At 43.0% G+C, this 23,045-nt stretch overlaps 1 long non-coding RNA gene across 1 annotated transcript in view; it reads right to left on the reverse strand.

Moving 5' to 3' along the window:
• Nucleotides 1-23,045, reverse strand: part of LOC108534439 (uncharacterized) — a 216,657-nt gene that overhangs the window by 57,494 nt on the left and 136,118 nt on the right. The window contains exon 2 of the long non-coding RNA XR_001886974.1: nt 14,271-14,437. This is a non-coding gene — a long non-coding RNA (uncharacterized LOC108534439). The remainder of the gene's footprint in view (nt 1-14,270; nt 14,438-23,045) is intronic.

The raw sequence follows: 23,045 nt of genomic DNA on the forward strand, positions 1-23,045 counted from the left end.
TAACCTTTGAATTAGACAAAAATTGTTTCCTAAAAAACATTGTGTTCTAAAAAACACATTGTTTTTTAGAAAAATGATTTTGTATAATTTTTATTTAAACAATTGGAAATGACCCAGGTATTTAGTGAATATATATTATTTAATTTAAATTTAGGTTCTAAATTATATGACAAGTTTATTTACAAGTATTTATTCTATTACATTTGCCTATTTAATTTTTTTAAATAGTTGATCTAGATTACATATGAAAACTGTGATGTCATCATTTAGAGTTATTTCCCTGTAAACAATTTGTATAGCCTGTGAATTTCAGGTGTTTGCTTAAGTAAGAATGTTAAGGTTAAAGAAATGTTTTGGGTTTTTTTTTTTGTCAATAACTCACGATTTAGCTGTTTTCATTAAACCAACGATATTAAATGCTTTATCAAAAAGTTACACAAAGATAATTCTCTTTTGGGCTACATTTATAGCTTTACAACTCTCATGCCAAATCTTGACACCTTATCATATTTAAGAGAAAAAAATGTAAAACTGTTTGACCAATAAATCTAAACAATAATGTATGTTGGCGATTCTGAAGACATTTCTAATTTTATTTTACTAACAATTTTAAAGCCAATTTATTTATTAAAACTCTATTTAAGTCACATTAACTTGAAAAGCAGTTGGGCTTATGTACTGAATTTGTGAGTTCTCCTTTATTTTTAAGTCACTTTTGTACCTTGTGGTCATAAACATAACAATACACATGTAGGTACACATAAACATGCCTAAGCACACACACACTCATACAAATAAAGATCCTATAGCTTTTACTTCAGAACTCTAGCCATGAGATACTGATACAAACTTAACCAGTTTACCAAAAAACAGCTGGGTGTGAACACGGTTCTTCTCTCAACATCAGCAGAAAGGTCCTCTGAACGAGAAAAAAATTTACATTTTCTTAAGCAAAACCACATCCTCATGTTTTATAAACCTCACCAAAACCACATCATACTATCCTACTAATCTAACTTTTAGTAACTCTAATTCCCAGTAAAAAACCTAGGATTACTTAATTTAACTTAACATGACTTTAAGATTTTAAATTGTTATAGAGGATTTTGAGACTAAATTTACTAAATTAATTTCACTAAAGATTACTAAAGTCATGTGAACTGAAAAGCCTCTGAGCTAGCTTCTATTAGGCTGATGAACACTGACTTTTCTTTAAGCCAATTAATTAGAGCTCTTTCACATAATTGATAGTGAAATGTTATTTCCACACGAGACATAGGAACATATAGACATAATAGACACCCAGACAGAGGCAGATCTTACAGATTTAAAAGTTCTCATTCGCCTGTTTTCAAAACTTTTCTCTTCTCTATTTTAGACTGTTAATGTCATGATTATCTGTTCTATGTTCTAAACAATTGTTAATGAGGCAATGTAAATTTGCATCCCAAAGACATGACTTAGGTGAAACAAGGTAGAAAATGTACATCTCAAAGGCACACACTTAGATCTAAACAAAGGCAATGTCTGTTATGTGAACTTTAAGCCATTGTAGGGACTGAGAAGCTCTTACTAAGTGGAGATTTCCTGTAAAGATGTAAATTTCCTTTGCAAAGAATTTTATTAAAGTGACTCAGTTTGATAGGTGGTATTTTCAATTTAGCTTGATTATATTACTAGCTTTATGGTAGATCCCTTTAAGGAATAGCGCCAAGAAAGCATATGCAATTTTCTTAATTTAAATGTGCAAAGAAATAAGTAGCCCCCTGTAGTAATGCTATTTCCTATAAACTGTCCTTAGCCAACCCTAAGATTGTGGTTCTCTGCCACCATTACATAACACCAAGCCAAATTCTCTCACTGTACAAGGTAATCTCTGGTACCCCCACCAAAGACAAAGATGTCAGGTAATGGAATACAAGAAAGTGGAACTTTAGACCTGAGAAAAATCTGCCCATGACTTTTGAAACTCCACAAAGAAAGCAGGACACCCCCAAAAAGGGTGAATGGCAAATTTATTCTGAGTTCTTTAAGGGGTCTGATTAGAAGCCTTCTCTGTTTTGTTTTTTGTTTGTTTGTTTTTTTGTTTTGTTTTGTTTTGAATTTGCTTCGTACCAAAGATGGCAAAAGGGGAAGGAGGAATAGAATGGAATAAGAGTAAACAAAAGGACAATCTTTTAAGAAAGGAAGTGAACAGAGAAACTGTTTGAGTAGGTAGTTAGGCAGACATAAGAATGGCAGGACAGCGCCCTACCCCTCAACCAGGACTGCCAGGAGACCGTCAGGTGATGGTCAGGCAGTTATTAAACTGTCTCTCTAAAACAATTGGTCACAGCCAGCACCAGGGAAATTCAGTCTCCCAATAGATAGAAACACCCAAAGCTGTTGATCAGCTGTCTTCCAGTAAGATCTCAGGAGCTGGGCAAGTGGACTCAATCACGCACATGCTAAGAGGCAAAATGGCAGAGTTTAACTGGTATATGACCTTCCTCTAGGAACACTCGACTGGTAAGGGAACAACGCTTCAAGTGAGCATGCGCAGAACTTCATTAAATACACTATGCCTGCGGCCCCCTCCCAAGTGCAGGGAGGCCACTGCACATGTGGACAGCCCATCCCAAAGGAAGAATCAGGGCAGAAGAGACACAAGACCTTGGAAGCATGCCAACATAAAAAACCCCAACTTTACATTTGGATCTCTCAAGTTGTCCTCTTGCCCCTCTTCCAAGTGTACTTTACTTCCTTTCATTCCTGCTCTAATACTTTTTTTTTTTTTTAATTTTTTTATTTTTATTTGAGACAGAGTCTTGCTCTGCCGCCCAGGCTGGAGTGCAGTGGCCGGCTCTCAGCTCACTGCAAGCTCCGCCTCCGGGTTCACGCCATTCTCCTGTCTCAGCCTCCCGAGTAGCTGGGACTACAGGCGCCCGCCTCGTCGCCCAGCTAGTTTTTTGTATTTTTTAGTGGAGACGGGGTTTCACCGTATTAGCCAGGATGGTCTCGATCTCCTGACCTCATGATCCGCCCGTCTCGGCCTCCCAAAGTGCTGGGATTACAGGCTTGAGCCACCGCGCCCGGCCTCTAATACTTTTTAATAAACTTCCACTCTTGCTCTATAACTTGCCGTGGTCTCTCATTCTGCCTTATGCCCCTCAGACGAATTCTTTCCTCTGAGGAAGCAAGAATCAAGTTGCTGCATACTCATACAGATTTGCTGCTGTTAACAAAACCAAGCGTATGATTTTTTTCTTCTTTTTTGCAGCTGTGAGGAGTTTTAGCCAATTCAAAAACATTGCTCCCCATAATTTGAAATTCTCATTTAGATTTGACCAAGTCAGGTAGAGTTGGTCAAATCCAATGTGAGAAAGACTAAAATAAACAAACAACAAAACAACAACAACAACAAAACCAGTGCGATTACTGAGCATTTTAGTGTTAAGAGGAAATTAAGATCAGCTGGTTGTTAATCTTAACTCTTAGTCATTAAGCAGGATTTTCAAGACAAAACTCCAATTCAGCTACTTACCTAGGAATATTGCCTAGGCTCAATACTGCTCTCTACCATTTTAGAAGCAGTAGAAGACTCAAACTCACCTTCCTTGTTGGATGCAAGCTGAAACTCCAGAAAGGAGCTGCCTGCCATCAATTGTCATGGAAACAGAAAACTCGCCATTTTGTTGGAAGTGAGTAAAACTCCAGAAAAGGAGTTGTACTTCAAAATAAACCTTAGATCTCAACCAAATTTGGGGTGATCAGGGATTCTCTGGAGGGAGGAGCTCCCGCAGAAAATTGTCTTATCTTTGTTTGAGCAACAAAGATAACCTAAGCTGATTCCAAGCACTGGTAGAAGATTTGTCAAAGGTCAGGGATTCTCCTCTCAGAATCCCTTCCATTGGCTGTCAATTTGTAAGCCAAAAAGTATCTGAGACAGGTCTCAATCAAGTTAGAAGTTTATTTTGTCAAGGTTAAGGACACACCCAGAAGAAATAAAGACAGAGCCACAGAAATAGTCTGTGGTCTGTGCCTTTCTCCAAAGATTAGTTTGAGGACATCAATATTTAAAGGCAAAAAGTGGACTGGAGGGGAAAGAGGAAGGGTATGGTAATCCCTATGTTGCAAGAAAAAAGGAGCAGGTAGAGGAATAGTGAATTATGTATTCATCTTATGCTCAGTAAATCGGCACTTTTCATAAGATAAAGTGAACATAAACTAACTGCCTGTGGAGATATTTAACCTCTTATCTGTAGCTATCTGCTTAGAAGCAAAAAGAAAGGCAGCTTCTTGCATGACTCATGCAAAGTCATTAAGCATGACTTTTAGCTTAATTTTTTTCCTTTGGCAGAGTGAATTGAGATCCTGAGTTTTTACTTTCCTTCCATACATATAATGGAGATAAATCTCTTGGAGAAATTTTGAAGATTCTCTCTGAAGATTAAATTGATCATATATCAAAAGTATTCAATACAGAGCCTGTTTGGTCAGTAAAAAACTGTGAAGTCCTTTCTATTCTTTTGTGTATTTCATAGAGTGGGCAATGGATGGAGGGGACAGGTGGTCCATTTCCCTTTTTCTAGGGTAGCTTAGCAAGACACTAGTCATAGCAATAACTCTGAACCAATCCATTTCCTTTTCTTAGTGAAGGTTAAAGTTTTGTTTGAATTTTACTAAAAGAAGTGCCTTTGTCAAGGATGACTTCCAGAACTAGGGTTGGCTGCTTTGATTAGCAACTGATCTGGAAAGAGTACCCACCTCAGTTCAAAGTCATTCCTTGCTCTTTGAAGAAGATAAAGTAAGCACGTGATTTCTCTCACCAGCACAAGGAAAACTTCTCCAGGTAGAGGAAGGATGAAGACCTGTCCTGCAATCTTTGCTTCTTGAACCACCTTCACAGATTTCACAGGGGCTAAAAAAGTCTGTCTCCTCCCAGTTCAGCAAAGAAAAGCAACATCCTTTCTCTTCTGTAGTCAGCCTTCATTCAGGCTTAATGGAGTGAAAAAAATTATAATCCTCTTCTCAGAGAGGACTGTCTTTATGGAAGAAAAGACCCTGATAAACATCTGGGGTTAGAAGGTGAGATCCTGAATCATGACTTAGCTGAAGACAAGCTCATTAGAAGATAATTAAACTTTTCTGAATTAGAATTCAATGGAACTTGAACAGAAAAGATTTGTTGGGGGGGTGATGGAGAAAGAAGAAAGATGGCAAGCCACGTGGTTGAGAGGCCAAAAAACTGCTGGGAATAAGGAGGTCTGCTTCAGATTCCAAAGTCATTTGCCCTGTTCTGATGTACTTAACTCCACAGCTTCCTTACCCCTTCAGGACAGTCTGCTTTACAGGCATTCACATTGAGTAGGAGTGGCTTTTTTAGTGGCAGTCAAGTGAATAGGCCAAGTCCCACATGTGGGTCACTTTGATGTAAAACAAAGACAACATCTACAGACTGAAGAGCTGAGTCAGAAACTGAACTAATTCAGTGGAAGCAGGAACTCAAAAGCCAAGGCTGACCACAAGCAAGTCGTTTTAGAATTTGTGAATATTGTAGGGGTGATTTTTCTTGTCCACGGGTCTTTGAATTGGTTTTGAGTCCATCTTTATGCATCTTATAGGACGAGGTAGGATTCTCTGGGTGCCATGCATGTGGCATCTCCTAGACAAACTCAGCTAGTTTATCCCAGCATCTTTGGGATCTGCCTTGCCTCAGGAGTGTCTGCTCCTAAGGCAGTGAGGTTCTCTACTGTGGTAAGTGTGTGAAAATAACCATTATCTTGTTATAGAACCAAACCCAGTTTGGTCCACTGGCTCAGCACAGTAACACCAGATACCCACACCAAGGTTTGTAGCAGGAAAAAGGAAGGTGTTTATTCGCAGGGCGCCAGGCAAGGAGGATCGAGCAGCTAATGCTTAAGTCCCAACCTTCCCCATATGGTTTGTAGGTGAAGATTTTTAAAGGCAGGCATAAATTTCAGGAAAGCAGAAGTTACAGACAAAATCATAACTCAATACATGGAGGTTACTTATTGATTTTGGCCTAAAAGGGTGGAATATGTTGAATCAGGGGGCTTACAGGTCACAGTTAGATTCAAAGATTTCTGTAATTGGTTAAAGAAGAGTTTTGCTTAAAAATTTGGGGTCAGTACAAAAGCATGTTACTCTGGTTAGGTATGACTTCCTCCAGGCCTCTCAGAAAGAAATGTAGAACAAAGAACAGTGCTGAGTTCAGTCCCCAGTTCCCCCTTATCTGAGGTCTACATGCAAGAAGATCCATTTGGTGGGGTGCCAGTTTCTGAGAAGCAACTCAGAGACATGGTAAGATGTTATCTTTAGTTTTTGTAGAGGAACCAAACATTCTGTGATTCTAGCTTCCTTGACTATTGTTTTAAGGTACCATTACCTTTTTGCTTATCAAGTTGCTTATTTACTTCTCAGAACTAGCTAGGTGCCTAGAATTTCCCTTGCAGGAACTCAGGATCTTCCTTTCTTTCCATGTTTGGGGGCAGGGGTAGGGAAGAGGCCCTTAAGAGGAATTCTCTAATCCATCTCAATCTTCTCCCATAGACTATCTCTCTCCCAGTTCAGAGTTTAAGGGCCAGAAGGAGGAATTCTTCTCCAATTTCTCTGTCCTTCTTTCTAGGTCTCCAATCTTCCTTAGACTTTACGCCACCACTAGAGATGAAGGTAGCTCACCCCAGGTGGTGGGTCTCACTGCTGTCCGCAGCAAGTGTTCAGAGACTTACCTTCCACCTTCAGGATATACAGAAAGAGTCCCAGAGATGTTTAATGGCAGATCCCACTGAGGTGGCCCCAGGGCCTTTGCTGCCCATCTTTGATGGGACCCACTCACCTCCACCTGTTCTGTTCATGCTTCCCAGGCCCTCTCCCAAGATTGGAGAGATCCTCCTGTTATCCACAGCATTCTCCCTTAAACTAATCCCGACTCCCACGTTCCAGGGACCAGTTGGCCAAAAGAAGCCTGTAGGATGTCTATAGGGCAGGCACCACTCTCCCCTGCCAGGGACAGTATCATCTAGCCTGTCCATATCAGATCGTATCTCCAGTCAGATTCCTGATTCCTGACTAGGGCCTCTATTTCTTCCAGACATTCCAGTGGGTTGGCAGAAGTCACTATATTGACTGCAGGAACTTCTGCCTTAGACCCAGCCTTTGTCTTTTCTGTGGCCACTCCTGACCTCCCTTTATCAGTTGCTTTCTTGGAGGAATATTTAGTAGAGAAGAGCCAGGGCCCCCCAGGTTCAGGGGCTCCATCTGCCTTGTCTCTCACAGCCTCAGCTACCTCTCTTGGCTGCCAGTTTGGCCCCTTGTCAGGATCCTGCAAGATTTCTGCAAGGTCTTCTGACCTCCCCCGCTCTATTTTTCTGGGGTGTCCCCAACCCCTGACTTTCCTCACTGGGGCCTTTTGTTTGTTGGCTACACTATTGGTTTGAGCCATTGCTGGACTTATGGGAACAAGAAGACAACAGGCGAGAAAGCCCTAGGTTTTAGCTTCCCCCAGCAATGTATTCCCTCCACTCCCAGCCACTGGGCATTTGTAAAGTACCCAGAGCCTGGTCATGGCCTCGAATGCATCTTTCTGTCCCATTTTCCATTTAGAGAAAAAAAAAAAAATCTGCAGCTAGCTCACGGCCAGCACTCATTTAATTTTACATAAACATGCTTCTTGAAGCTGAAACAAATCTGACTGATTTTTTCAATGTGAAAACAAAATATAAAAACTGTTCTTGGAGTGATTTCTAAACAGAACTTGTCTCTAATCCTAATGTAACAGAAATGTATATGATGATCCGTATTTAATTTTATTTTTCATGTGGTAAATTTCAAAGCATGGGACAAAGGCAGAACATCACATTCTGCACAAAAATATTGCACTTCTCTCCGGACCTTCTTGCCATCTTTATCATTGTGCGCTCAGCAAACTTTGCAGCCACCAGTTGGATTCTGTTTCCCTGATACCAGTGGTACGCTCTTGGGGAAATGTCTTCCAGACAGGGAAGAAGTGTGACATCATCAGAGCATGGACGACCTTGAAGACGTTGCTGCCCTGGCCTGTGATGCTTTTCCAGCATTCTTCCACTCAACGTCAGCCTGAAGTTTACATGGCTTATCATGTGCTCAGGATTGTCCTTCCCAAACAGGATGTAGGAGCTCAGCACTGCAATGTTTAGAGGGTGGCAAAGGAATTTCTTAGACCAGCTGGGCACGGTGGCTCACACCTGTAATCCCAGCACTTTGGGGGGTTTAGGCGGGTGGATCACCTGAGGTCAGGAGTGTGAGACCAGCCTGACCAACATGGTAAAACCTGTCTGTACTGAAAATACAAAAAGTGGCTGGGTCGCAGCTCTCTGGGAGGCTGAGGCAGGAGAATCGCTTGAAGCCGAGAGGCAGAGGTTGCAGTGAGCCAAGATTGCGCCACTGCACTCCAGCCTAGGCGACAGAGCGAGACTCCATCTCAAAACAAAAAAAAAAAAAAGAAAAGAAAAGTATACACATAATTAAGGCTGGGCATGGTGGCTCACGCCTGTAATCCCAGCACTTTGGGAGGCCGAGGCAGGTGGATCATCTGAGGTCAGGAGTTAGAGACCAGCCTGACCAATGTGGAGAAACCCCATCTCTACTAAAAATACAAAAATTAGCTGGGCGTGGTGGCACATGTCTGTAATTCCAGCTACTTGGGAGGCTGAGGCAGGAGAATCATTTAAACCCGAGAGGCGGAGGTTGCAGTGAGAAGATTGCGCCATTGCACTCCAGCCGAGGTGAGAGAGTGAGACTCTGTCTCTAAATAAATAAATAAATAAATAAGAATTTCTTAGACCAAACCTTGTGCCTTTTGTGCTCAGCTGGATAGGAAGTGAGCATCTGATCAGCCAGTCCACTGCTCCCACATTCTTGTGATAATCCACAATGACACGTGGCTTCTTAGACTTCTTTCCATTTCTGTTTACTTCAATCACAGTATGATTGTGGAATGTGAACAACATTGTCACCTCCTTGTCACACCATTTCAGTGCCATGAGTTCACCACAGAATTAACATCATGCGTAGGAATGCTACATTTTCTAGGATTTGACATTTCCAGTGATCAGGAATGACTATTTTATAAATGGACAGAATGCTATAAACAGAATGATATATTTTGTTCCCAAAGTCGATATACTACAGCAATGCAAAAATAATAATAAAAGCAAAATATTCTGTGGCAAACTTTGTGGGTAAAGTTAGGACTGTAATCTGTGAGTTTTGTTGGGGTGAACTCTGCAGCTGCAAGTGCTCTGGGGCAAATGGGAAATGGGTTAAGAAACCCCTTTCCCACTGCCTCTTTAGATTATGTAATTCACTCTGTTTCTCTAGATGTCCTACTTTTAATAACACAAGCTAAAATGTATTGAGGACATCATATATGCCAGGCACTGTGCTAAGCACTTAGGTTTCAATGAATCACTTAATTCCTACAAAGACCCTGTAAAGCGGGAACTCCTATTATTCTTTCACCTCAGAACTGAGGTGCTGAGAAGTTAAGCAACTTTCCTGCATAGCTAGAAAGTGACAGACTCATCATGAAGCCTGTGTTTTTTATCTCTATGCTCTACTGCATCTTACTGAGCCTTATTATGTCTGTCAGTCATTTCCTTTACCAAAGAGAACACTCTACTTCCTGCCCACTCAGCGAGTAGATAAGTATGTTTGACCAGCTATCCTTAGCTTGGCACATGTAATGGGTATCAAGTAGTATTTGGGGGATGGATGGAGAGGTAGATGAGTAGGGAGATAGGTAGGGGGGATGGGTGGGTAGATAATGGGCAGACAGTTGGATGAATAAGTTAATGTATGGGTGGATGAATGGGTGGTGGGTGGATAGATGGGTGGATGAATAGATACATGGGTGAGTGGATCATGGGTGAAAAGATGAGTGGATGGATGATGGATGGATGGATGGATGGATGGATGGATGGATGAATAATTGGATGATAAGTGGAGAGATGGGTGGATGAGTAGATGGGTGGATGAATGGATGATGAGTGAATAGATGGAAGGATGAGTGGAGGGATAGACTGATGGGAGGATGGATGGGTAGATGGACTGCCACATGATCAAGGGTCTTTTATGAAGAAAAACATTTAGGAACACAAGAAGCCCAACTAATCTAGAGCTACATACTCTCTGGCTGATTTGTTGCCTCTTTTCTCCAGATCCTATGATCTATTCTGTTTGCAAGAGGAGGGCTTCCTCTAGGTATCTAGCCCCTACAGAACAAACAGAGCAACTGTGTTCCCTCTAACAGCTGCTTCTGCCTATGTTTATTTTCATAGGTGCTTCACATTAACTTTGGAATTCAAAATGGATTTGCTCAGGGTGGCTTGGTTTTCAGTAAGGTTGGCTGTTCCTTGATTCTGGTGGGATCCTGTGGCCCAAACCTGACTCAGAAGCATTGGCCTGCGGGATGCACTGTTTATGTCTGGAAGTCTGAGGCACCCCTATTGTGCAGAAACAAGGAAATCCACATTTTCCAACACTTCAGCTACAAAACAGAGGCTAGGACTGAATATAGTGTGCTCTTGTAACTCCGAAAAAGTTCATAAAAAAGCCAAGCTTGCAGGATGGGGACAAACTCCCTTATCAGGCCTTTCCCCTTCACTTCCAGATTCCTGTCGACCCTCATCCTAACTCCCACACAACAGCCAGACCTCTCCTCTTGTTCCCCTGATTCCAGATGACAAACTCACTCTTGCTAAGGTATTAGTGATTTACTTCTTTTCTTTACCATTAGAAAAAAATTTCTTCAATAAAAGTCATATTAAACTCAAAGCCAGAGTCACTCAAATTGCCCAAGCAGGTCATATCCACTGGGTCTGTCATTCAGGCTATTAGTTTCATGTATTCTTTTTATTAATATTATATTTAAATCAAATTGATCAGAAAATAACTCAAGCCCAAGTTCATTTCCCATTGACTTTAATGTTTCTAGAGAGGTTCTTCCTGTCCTCCTCAGACTGAAGGTTTGGGGCACAAACATGCTAACTGCTCTCACCAATCCCGGGACCCTCAGCCCATGTCTCACTGCAAGGTATGCAATTCACCAGAAGTGGCCTGCCCTGTCCCTTATATAAGGCCTATTTGCCCCTTCAGAGTGACAAGATGCTCCAGCCATGAGGCTGGGGCTGCAGTGCTTCTCTGGCAGTGCTCTATCATCGTCCTCAAGTACTAGGTTGGTGAAATGTAATTACAGTGTTTGCCTTTTTTTTTTTTTTTTTTGAAGGCAAAAACTGCAATTACTTTTGCACCTACCTAATAGTTGTAGTACAGGAAGGTAGAGTTACCTCCACTGGAGAGTTTTCAAGATGTTGACTAAAGCATGCATTTTGACATGGGCATAAAAGAAAGAAAAAATTGCATTTGCCCTCCTTTGGTCTCCCTCTAAGCTTTTTGATAAGCTGTACATGTCCAGCTCTAATCCTTTTGTCTGATTGTGAGCTAAGATTACAGGTAAACTCTGTGGACTTTCTGCATGAAAACTTATATATACAAAAAAGTTCCTTCCCTTGTGCTCTAAATCCTGTTTGCCATTCAAATAACAGTGGGGAATTGTTGTCGTATCCGATCAGCCTATTTAATGTGAATGCAGATTAAGTCTTTATGCACCCTGAACAAAGGTTTATTAACTCTGAACAAACCTGCCCATGATAGGTGTGTCCCAGCCCCTGGCAATCGTTCATGCTGGGGCCCCAAGCTCCTTTTATTTCTTCAGATGGAGGGAAGGTGTGCTCTTGGCAGGGAGGAAGTAGTCAGTGTGAAACTGGAGAAAGGCATCCAGTCTTCCAAGTGGACACGGTGTCCCCATGCACGGTTAGCAGGCAGGGTGCAGGCTGATTTCAGCCCACTCGGCCCCTCAGGGATAGTGCGTACGGTGCCCCGGCCCCTAGGGTTACCTGGCTTTGCTATGAGGATCTCTGGCTGCTCTGGAGAGAGTTAAAAGTGTTTTAGCTTTTGGAATGCTTGCTACAGATTTGCCCATAACAGACCTAAAAACAGCAAGCGTGACAGCATTGGAGCGATGCGAGTATCTAGAGTTGGCAGGCTGGCCAGGGGCTGCATCACCCCTGCGAGTTCAGAGGCACTTCTCATCAATGCCCACTCAGCAAAAAGACACTGAATCTCAACACTGGAACATGGAAAATTTCTCTGAAATTCTCCAGCCCAAACAGCTCTTAGATGTGCAAAGCATAATTGACAGAAACTTGAAGCTAGAAGCATCCTTGAAAGGCCACCTATGCCAACCCCCAGGTTTTAGGCAAAAACACCCTTCAACTATTCTAGAAAATACTCCTGGCAGCTGATGGAAAGATTGCGGGCTTAAAATTTCCTTTTGAAAATATGACGGATGAACTCTGAGGGCGTCCTGCATCCTTGTCTTTTTATTTTTTAATTTTATTGTGTGATGAAAGAAAAATTCTCTAAAGTCAGACGTCAACAACCCACCCCCACCACTATTCTCCTCCTCCTCCTCTTTGGTTGGTTCCCTGGGAGACAAGATAAATGAGCAGCAAGGTTTTTGAAGCCAATGCTCAGGAACAACAACTGTGAGAAAATAAAGGAAGTAGGACTGAGCTGCAGTACAACTGTCATACAATCGGGGCAGCCTCAGTTTAGCAACCCGGGCGGAAAGTACTTCTCTCTCCCTGCATCAAGGGATCAGTCTCAGGAAAGGACCAGGATCGGAGCAGATTGGGTCCCGTGCCCACTCCCTGGTCCAATCACTGTGGTCAGGGGATGAGTGATAATGATTGGCCAGGCCCAGGTCACATGGCCACAAATGCCAGGAGAACGGAAAATCTTGCTGGAAAGACAAAAACAAAAGCTATCACACACCTCTAAAACTACCTCTCAAAATTGTGAAAAGACTAGTGAAAGTATACGTAACTGTTTGGGAGGCCTAGGCGGGCGGATCACCTGAGGTCAGGAGTTCAAGACCAGCCTGGGCAACGTGGTGAAACCCCGTTTCTACAAAAATACAAAAATTAACCAGGCTTGATGGTGGGTGCCTGTAATCCCTGCTACTCGGGAGGCTGAGGCTGGAGAATCAAATTAAACCTGGGAGGCAGAGGTTGCAGTGAGCCAAGATCATGCCACTGCACTCCAGTCTTGGCGACAGAGCAAGATTCTGTCTCAATTGAAAAAAAAAAAAAAAAGTATACATAACTGCCTAACAGAGGACATAATAGGACACACCCAATAAATGGTCATTGTTGTTTCCTCCAGCACCACCATAAGAAGGAAGGCAAACAATCTTTCTTCTACAGCCTTGGAGCAAACAGGTGCTGATAAAATCAACATTAGTTCAAGCCTCACTCCTAAAGTTGAACTGAGCCTGAACCTTTTTGAAGAATGAAGAATGTTTAGCAAACATTCCCCTCCAGTATGCCTAATCTTCATGTATCTTTGTACTTCCTCAGCCAGATGGGCCTGGACCACCAGAAACGTCATAAGGATGTTTATCTCCCTGAAAACTTCGATGGTCCAAAAGTATTTCCAAAGAAAGACAGTCCCCAGTGTTTTTCTGACCTCTTCACAGAGCCAGAGTCAGGACATTTGGATGAAGTGGGGAAAATTCCTGTGTCTGAACTGAATATCAGCATCCTGCAACGTCTTGTTGCCAAGAATGGGTCATGTATGTCCTTCCCCTCCTCAAAGCTATAAACCTCTCCAGAACCTCCTGAAGAATTAAGGACAGAGAGTTCTGGGCCCTCGGTGACAAGCCCACCACCCCTACTCCCCTGCTCCAATGCTATGCTGTGGCCAGTCGGATGTCCTGAAATTCCCCAAACTCCAGGGTCACCTGCCCTCTGCCTCTTTATCATGCTCACTGTTCCCTGTACGAGAACATGATCTTCCCATCTACAGCTCCCCTAACCCAACCCTCAAAATCCCACTAATTTTCAAGCCCCACCCCAAAGCCTTTCCTACCCTTTCAACCAACTATGGTGTCGACTACCTTTAGTCTCCTTATGGAATATATGTATTTTGCCTTATGCTATGTTAACTTGAATGATGATCTTCATAATTTATTTAAAGAACATTTATCAAGAACTTACTATGTATCTGTACTAGGCACTGGTGAGGAGATGCATGAGATAAAATGAACTAGCCAATCTGGGGCTCTTGGCAACCCAGGTGCAATGTATTTCAACTGATGAATTTCCAGCATTTTAAAATTCATTTGCTTGTACTACCTAGCTCATGCATTAGATAATTCGGTCACTAACCTGCTCTGAGTTTTGGTGTCCCTCGATGACAAAATGAGAGCTTCAGGCTACATGATCACTGAAGATCTCTTCCCACGCAGCAATAAATCTCTCACGTTCTGTCATTGCCTTGTCAGCACTTCATCAGTTTGTTCCTCTTTTATCATCCAGCAATACAAGGTGTCCCTCTGAGCGTCAGAAAATTGGGAGCAGAAGTTTGGAATTAATACATAATAGCATATCTATGTTTGCTGAACATAAACAGTGTGGTGGTCAAGTTGGTGAAAAGCCATAACCTCTTATCTGGACCACAATCTCTTCATCGTAAAATGGGACAGTGGGAGTAAAAGTCACTAAGGCCCCTTCCAGCTCTGACACTCTGTGATTCATAATCATCCCCTCTTTTCCTCCCACAAGAGCACATCATGTTCTGCAAGGAGATGGCTGACAAACCACCTGGAAGAGGGAAGCAAACACTCATCCACCCCGAGCCTCACCCCAGGGAGACAAGCAGAGTCTGGAGAAAAGGCTGCAGTGGAATCCAGAAGGCTTGGGTTTTAGCTGCTGGCCCCCATTCTCTGCATAAATTTGCTGTGGGAACCATTTGAACAACTTTAGTCTCTGGAAAGAGCAACAGCCAACATTACTTGATTAAATAACTCATGCTCCTTAACTCATCTCCCAGCTCCCTTTTCCCAGGTTTGGTGCCTGCAGGGTCCTGACCACAGTCTCATGGGTAGAATGAACTGCATGGTCTGCAGCACCATGTTGAAGACTCCAGCTTCAATCAAAGAACTTGTTGGCCAGTTACTTGTCACTCAAATTACATGATGGATGATGAAAACTGTAGTCAACTGACACTGTTCCGAGCAGAGAAGAAGCTTTTTAAATGGATCTCCTTTTAACCTACTATATTCTGTCTTTGTCCATTCTTGCAGCTGTAACAAAATACCTTAGACTGTGTGATTTATAAATAATAGAAATTTATTTCCCATAGGCTGAAGGCTGGGAAGCTCAAGACCATGGTGCCAGCAGATTTGGTGATTGGTAAGATATTGTTCTCTGCTTCCAGGGTGGCTCCTTGTTGCTGTGTCTTCACATGGCAGAGGGAAAAAAGGGGTGGACTCTCTCCCTCAAAAATCTCTCCCTCAAGCTCTTTTATAAGGGTTCTACTCCCACCTGTGAGCACTCTACCAAAGGTGCCACTTTGTAATACTATCTTAATTTGGGGGCTCAGTTCTAACACATACATTTTGGAGGGACATATACATTCAAACCATAGTATTTTTCATCTTCCTGTAAAATATGCTGGCCAATGCCTCTCAGCATGAAGCCCACACCCTATGCTTTAGCTGCCACCAGCTGAGCTATATGAGCTATATGCTTACCAGGGGGCAGCTGCACTTGTCCCCAAGCCTGTTTATGGCAACAGTCCTTTAATTGTAACCATGTAATTTACTTGAGTATCAAATAAAGCAATGAAATATAAGTGCAAAAAGAGATCTGTTGGTTATATAAAAAGAAAACTAAATGAAGGGGCAAACAAAGGTAAATTTATAAAAATATTTGCAGTCAATTTTGATGTTTGAAGTAAGTGGTGGTGTTTGATGAAAATGGTAAAAAATGTAGAAAGATTCTACACTCAGTCCTATAGTGTCTATATCTTATTTCCCTTTGAAGAAGCTAAAACTAAAAATTATAAAAAAGACAGTGTAACTGTAGTTTATATAACAAAAACAAAACACAAATGCCAATCAGAAGGACCCATACTGAAAGAAAAAAAGTCTTAACATCAAAACATTGACTAATTTTTTTTTCTTTTTCTTGAGATGGAGTCTCACTCTGTCATCCAGGCTGGACTGCAGTGGTGCGATCTCAGCTCACTGCAACCTCTGTCTACTGGGTACAAGTGATTCTTCTGCCTCAGCCTCCCCAGTAGCTGGGATTACGGGCATGCACCACCATGCCCAGCTAATTTTTTTGTATTTTTAGTAGAGACATGGTTTCACCATGTTGGACAGACTGGTCTCAAACTCCTGACCTCAAATGATCCGCCTGCCTTGGCCTCCCAAAGTGCTTCAGTTACAGGCATGAGCCACTGTGCCTGGCCCTGAACAATCTTTTAAGTTAAAATACAATATACAAGATATGTTTGAATCAATTTCGTTACTTTTTAAGTACAAACCTAAAAATATTTTAGCTGAACATAATGACATTCTGTAGTCTGGGACCCAGATATTTCACAGTTTTTCAACTTACATTAATATTTTGGGATTGTCTCCATAGTTATTATTATTATTATGACAAATCTCAAGCATATATGAAATAGAAAAGTAGAGTGAACCTCCATATCCCATTGTTCACACCGTACCATCTATGCTTCATCTTTTTCCTTTGCTGATGTAGTTTAAAACAAATTTCAGACATGTCATTTTATTCCTACTTCAGGGATATCAGTAGATATCTCTTAAAAATATGGAGATTTTCTTATATAATTGCAACACCATCATACCTAACATAATTAGCGACAGTTCTTTGGTGTCACCTAATACTTTTGCCTTTTCTTAGATTGCCCCCAAAATGTCTTTTCACTGTCAGTTTGCTCAAATCATGATATAACTACAATGTACACATTACATTAGGTTGTGTCTCTAATGCCTTTTTAAATTTAGAACAGTACCCCCTTTTTATGCTACTAATTTGTTGAAAAATCCCTTTTATAAATAGAGATGTGAAAATTTCAAAGAATTCAGAGAATTTCAAAGGATAGCAATTGACAAGGTTTTATTGCTGAGAAATCTCAAAAAATGCCAAAACAGACTCCAGATTTCTCAGGGTACTTGGGGAGCTAATGTTGTCATGGCCCAGGGAAGAGTTTCCACCTCTTTCAGACTGACAAAATGAACAAAGAACTGGAGCCTGGGTTGAAAGATGAAAGGTTTAAAGTTCTGAAAAGTAAAGATTCAAGCTGTCAAGGAAATGCAAATCAAAAACAATGAGATACCACATCACACCCACTAGGATGACTGTAATCAGAAAAATATAATAAACAAGCATTATTGAGGCTGTGAAGAAATTGGAACCCCCATACTTTGCTACTGGGAACATATTTTGAAAAACAGGCTGACAGTTCCTCAGATATTAAACATAGGGTGAGCAATGACCCTGAAATTCCACTCCTAGATATACACTCAAGAGAAATGAAAACATATGTCCTCACAAAAACTTGTATGTGAACGTTCATAGAAAATTATTCATAATAGCCAAAAAGTCAACACAATCCAAATGACCATGATGAATGGATAAATTGGCTGGTAGAACCACACACTGGAATATTATTCAGTCATAAAAAGGAATGAAGAACTGCTATGTGCTACAATGTGGGTAAAGCTTGAAGATATTAGGCTAAGTAAAAGAAGCCAGCCTTCTGAAGTACACATATTGTATGATTCCATTTATGTGAAATATTCATAATTGATAAGTACAGGGACAGAAAGTAGATTAGTGATTGCCTAGGGCTGGGAAATTGGGAGGATTGGGGGAAGGATGACTAAGGAAATTCTTTTTGGAGTGATGAAAATGTTTGGAATTAGTAGTGGTAGTTGCACAATTCTGTGAATATACTAAAAGCCATCAAATGTACACTTTAAATTGGTGTATTGTATGGCATATGAATTATATCTCCATAAAGCTGTTAAAGCGCACACACACATACACACACACACATACACACACACATACATACACACACACCAGGTTTAGGGGTCCTTTATTAGCCAGTCTTGAGTGTAGAAGGGCCCTGCCCAGCAAGGGGTCACCTCCGCAGAGGATCAAAGGGAGCCTGCTTGGTAGCTGTTGGAAAGAGTGACTCAACGCCAGTGGGGGTCACCAAGGGAGAGCACGTGGTCACCCTCCCGGGTCCCTACAGTGTTCTGGAGTGGGTTGTTCTGGGTTAGAAACCAGATGGCCTCTTGACCCTGATTTCAGTAATGCCTTGAAAGGAAACCCAAGGGAAACATGAAGGAGAACTGATTCTCATTTTCATTACTAGCTGCCTCGCTTCTTCTCAGGCCTGTGCTCGCCCTTACTTTCCTGCCTGTCTTCCTGGAGGGCAGTGAGACACAGGCCCAGATCCTTCACATAGGGGAGCAGGAAGAGAGGGAGAAAGAGGCTGCCCTTCAGCCTTGCCACCATGGCAGCCTTCTGCCCCTGAGAAAGTGGAAATGCCCAGGTATGACATGAAAGCAGGTTTTCCCAGGAGCCAGGGGAAGCTAAGATCCCACATCCCCGTGGCTTCAGGTGGGGTGTGCTGTGGTGGGTGGGCTGTCAGGCAACATCCAGGCCTGAGGTCACAGAAGAGGAACAGTGGGATGGCAGTGCAGAAGTTTCCTTGCCTGATTTTGCAAGTCTTATTCAGGCTGTTGAAGCTGCTGGTCTTATCAGAAATGGGGTATCTGCCTGGCCCACACATTTCCAGTTATCCCTCTGGCCACAGGATCCTGTGCCCATTTGGCAAAGGAATGGGTCTCAGAAGAAGCATGTGGTCTCATGGAAATTACAGAGCTCAACTGGATCTGCCGAAAGGCCTCCGGGCCGGCTGTTAAAATGAAAAGGTTCCATTTGTGGAAGGGCAGCGGTGGGTGGGCCAAATTCCCATGAGGCTTTGAAGATGCTCCTGGGCACCAGCCGGCCTTCCAGTCCCCTCCCTTCTCATTCCCACTGCTTCCAACTGCTGGTCCCACTCAGAGGAAAAGTGGCCACAGGCCACAGCCCTTCCTGGTAGCTCCAAGGGAATAGGTAAATAAACAGAAATAAGACAAACATAAATAAGAGTGTAACTTACAAAGCATCTGTTCCCAAGGAGAAGAATCCAGAGAAAACACAAAAAGTTGTCTGGAAGCCCCAGCCTAGATGCTAAAGAAGTGCTGTCTTCAACCCTGCAGAAATTGATACTCCACCCCCTTGTTCTTTGTGCTTCCAGTCCTGTGACCCCAGGAACCATCCTCTTTCCCTAGGACTACAGCATCTCTCCTCTATCCCCTCCAACCTGCCCTCTTCCTGCTCCACCAGGCACACCTGCAAGCAGGAGTGAGAATCGTTGCTATGTGGAGTGGGCAAGTCTTTTGACCACTGTCCTTCCCATTTATGTCATGCCTGTCCTAGGAGTAATAAGAGTACTCACCTCACTGGGTGTGCTGAAGGTTAAATGAGAAAATGTATGCACCTAGTACAGAAAGCATAATATGTTTTCTTTTCTCTCTCCTCCTCCTTTTTCATTCTTTCCCCAATCTTTCCTTCCTTCCCCAAAAGTTAAACTTTTCCAAGCTTAAAGCCCCATCTTGGCATCAACTGTAACCTGAGTATATGACATTCACAGCTGATTTGCAGGGTGCTGTGCCACACAGTTCTAAACCCCAGTGAGGGATCAATCCATACCCAGTCCTCAGCTTTACCAGTCTCTGGAGCACTCTGCACTGCTCTCTCCAGCCCTACCTCATGCACAGGAGAGGGGGCTTGGCCAAGTTTAGCATGTCATCACTGGCAGTGACACTCTGACCTGCAGTAATTTTTGTGCTGGTTGACATTCACCATGTTGAACATAGAAACAAGAGGCTCCCTGTAGCTGCTGCCTTTTGTGGGCTTTGCCATCATCCTCCTGAGCAGGTTGGTTCCTGTGAGGGACGCAGCTCCAACGTGCTTCGTTTTTGACTTATTTGGGCCCTAGCTGCACCAACAGCGTGTGGATGTTCTGTGACTGCTACAGGCACCCATGTCAGGTCTCCCCGAAGCACCCTAAGCAAGCACGAAGGGATGGGAGGTGTTTTTTGGTCAGTTCTACAACCCTGTAAATAAGACTCCAGCCTTTCACTTTGGGGCCCACACATCACAGTGAAACAGCCAGGCCCATCAGTTTGCTCCAGTGGAAAGCAGTGTCCCGGGGAGCGCATAATCATCCTCTTCAGATAACTAGAAACCGCCCAGGAAGCCTTGGCTCTGCAACAGAACTCTCACCAGCCAGGTTCCACGCATTGAGGCTGCTGTCCTTCGCCCTGAGATCTCCTGACTACATGGCGATCCCTGGCTGGCTGGTGCGAGGTGACCACCCTGCCTTGGCCCCATTCCTGCAGCATGGACCTCAATGGGCGATGGAAGTCACCCTTTTCCTGAGCTCCTAGAGTGACTTTCCCTCAAAAGTGGGCTGTGTGGAGTCTTGTGCATGTGCTGCATAGTCTTGAGAAATACTCCACCAAAGAGAGAGAGAGAGAGAGAGAGAGAGAGAGAGAGAGAGAGAGAGAGAGAGAGACTATATAGGCAATATATTTAGAAACTATATTTATAATTAGAAAGTATAGTATTAATATATTCCTCTTCAATGGTTGTTCCCCCAGTCTTGGAGGCTCTTAAAGTGTATGAGCTGATAAAGAGAAGGGACAGGTCTTGTAATCAAGATGTCTGGTTAACATCATAGGGCCCAGTAGCTCCCAGATCAATGGAACACAGCTTGGGAAATGTGGCTCCAAGAGAGTTTCAGAAACCTGTTTGGACATCCAAGCCACATTCAGAGCCTCTTAAATGCCACTTCCCATGCTCTGACTCACATGGGGTCTGGAAATCTATATCCCTAAAAGCTCCCCACTCTCTCCTTTGCCCTGCACGTGGGTGGTGCTGGAAACCACTCTTCCAGGACTTGGGGGCAGGGAGGAGGTTGGGTGGAAGTCCCGGGTTGCTGCTTCCTTTAGCAGTTATCCCATTCACTTAGGGCTTTCCCGTGAAGGAGACTGCTGCCAATTAAACAGAACTCCCCTCTCCTTGGTAAGGGCAGCGTTAGGAATGCCCCTTTCTGGAATCGGTCTCTGTTTTCATCCTAAGTAAATCTGAGAAGGCTCTTTGCTTACATTTGGAATCTGTTCTAGGCCACAAGGAAGCAGCAGCATTAAGAAGAATGAATAAATGGGCTGGGGCTGCACATCCAGGGTGTCATCCATCGATGGTGGTGGGTCTAAGGCCTTGCCTGGCCCCCTAGGTCCTGTTGGGTCCTACAATCCTCTTTCTATCCTGGTGTATTAGTCCCTTTTCATGCTGCTGATAAAGACATACCCCAGACTGGGAAGAAAAGAGCTTTAATTAGATTTATAGTTCCACACAGCTGGGGAGGCCTCAGAATCATGGTGGGAGGCGAAAGGCAGTTCTTACATGGTGGCGGCAAGAGAAAAAAGGAATGAGGAAGAAGCAAAAGCGAAAACCCCTGATAAACCCATCAGATCTCGTGAGACTAATTCACTATCACAAGAATAGCATCAGAAAGACTGGTGCCCATGATTCAATTGCTTCCCCCTGGGTCCCTCCCACAACAAGTGGGAATTTTGGAGATACCATTCAAGTTGAGATTTGGGTGGGGACACAGAGCCAAACCATATCATCTGGGCACAAAATTGCATTTAATTGTCTCACACACTGCATTGCTTCACACCTCTGCGCTTTGCTGTCAGGATTCCCTCTGTTGATACTCATTTACCCAATGCCTACTTTACTTGGATAAGTCTTTTACCAAAGATCGGCCCAGGTATCATTTTCTTCAGGAAATCTTCCCAAATATCAAGTCGGATCCAGTGCTCCTCCTCTGTCTTCCCAACATGCCAGGACAAAATCCCATTTTAACACTCAGGTCATAGGTGCTGAAAGGATGAGTTCGTGAGTCCATGTGTTACTGAACAATCAATGGACTCGGTGCCCGATGCACATAGAAGCCAATATTATGGCACAAGCTTTTGAGAAAAGAAAAGTTTTATTGCCCGTCCACTGGCAAGGAGGTATGATCTCACTGGATCCTGCAATGAGGTGTTGCCAGGAGGCATGATCTGCCTAGACCCTGCCATCGAGTGATTCCACAGCTTGATTTGATTGGAGCCTGAGTTCTGCAATGCAGTGTCTGCTTCTTACATCAGTCCCCCTCTTCAGTCCACTCCTCAGTTCCAACCCCGTGGTTGCATACTTGCTTCATTTAGGCATGCTCAGGTTATGTGACCTTCAACCTGGGGGTCCATGGCAATTGAAAAACAACTCACAACTTTGTTCCATAAAAGTTGAGCCAGATTGATTTGGTGCTGTTACACATACTTTCCCTGACCCCAGCTCCACCCACTTCTACTTTTAAACTCTGTGTGTGTATAAAATACGAGGTCTCATTTGTGAAAATTCTTGCTAAAATCTTGTGTCATTTTAAAATGCAAATTGCCCACCTATTCTTAATTCCTCAGTGGCCCTGGCGGAGCTTCTCCACATTCATGATACTCAACTTATCGTCCTCTCCTCTCCCTTGTGAAGGGTTAGAACACCTCGACTGCACCTTAAATGTTTTAAGGTCAGAGAGTGTGTTTTATACATCTTTAAGCCCCTGAAGCCTAAATATGACCAGCTCATCTGTTGATAATCTCTTGGGAGACAGGTTTCATTTATGTGATTATTATCTTTTTGGTTTCACATCCAGAAATCTAAGCTAATGATTTTTTTTTTTTTCTTTTCAGACTTCCACATTAAGGACTCAGAAATTTTCTAACACTTTACAAGGGGAGGAGTGAACAGCAAGTGGTTTGGAAATCACAAATTTTTAGGAGCTCAGCGAGTGCTACTTAGGTCTAAGGGACACACAGCAGTTTGGATTAAGAAATGACACCAGTTTGGGGCTGGGCACAGTGGCTCACGCCTGTAATCCCAGGACTTTGGGAGGCCGAGGCGGGTGGATCACGAGGTCAGGAGATGGAGACCATCCTAGCTAACATGGTGAAACCTCGTCTC

Source organism: Rhinopithecus bieti, unplaced genomic scaffold (assembly GCF_001698545.2).
Source record: "Rhinopithecus bieti isolate Rb0 unplaced genomic scaffold, ASM169854v2 scaffold_11919, whole genome shotgun sequence".
NCBI classification, from domain to species: domain Eukaryota; kingdom Metazoa; phylum Chordata; class Mammalia; order Primates; family Cercopithecidae; genus Rhinopithecus; species Rhinopithecus bieti.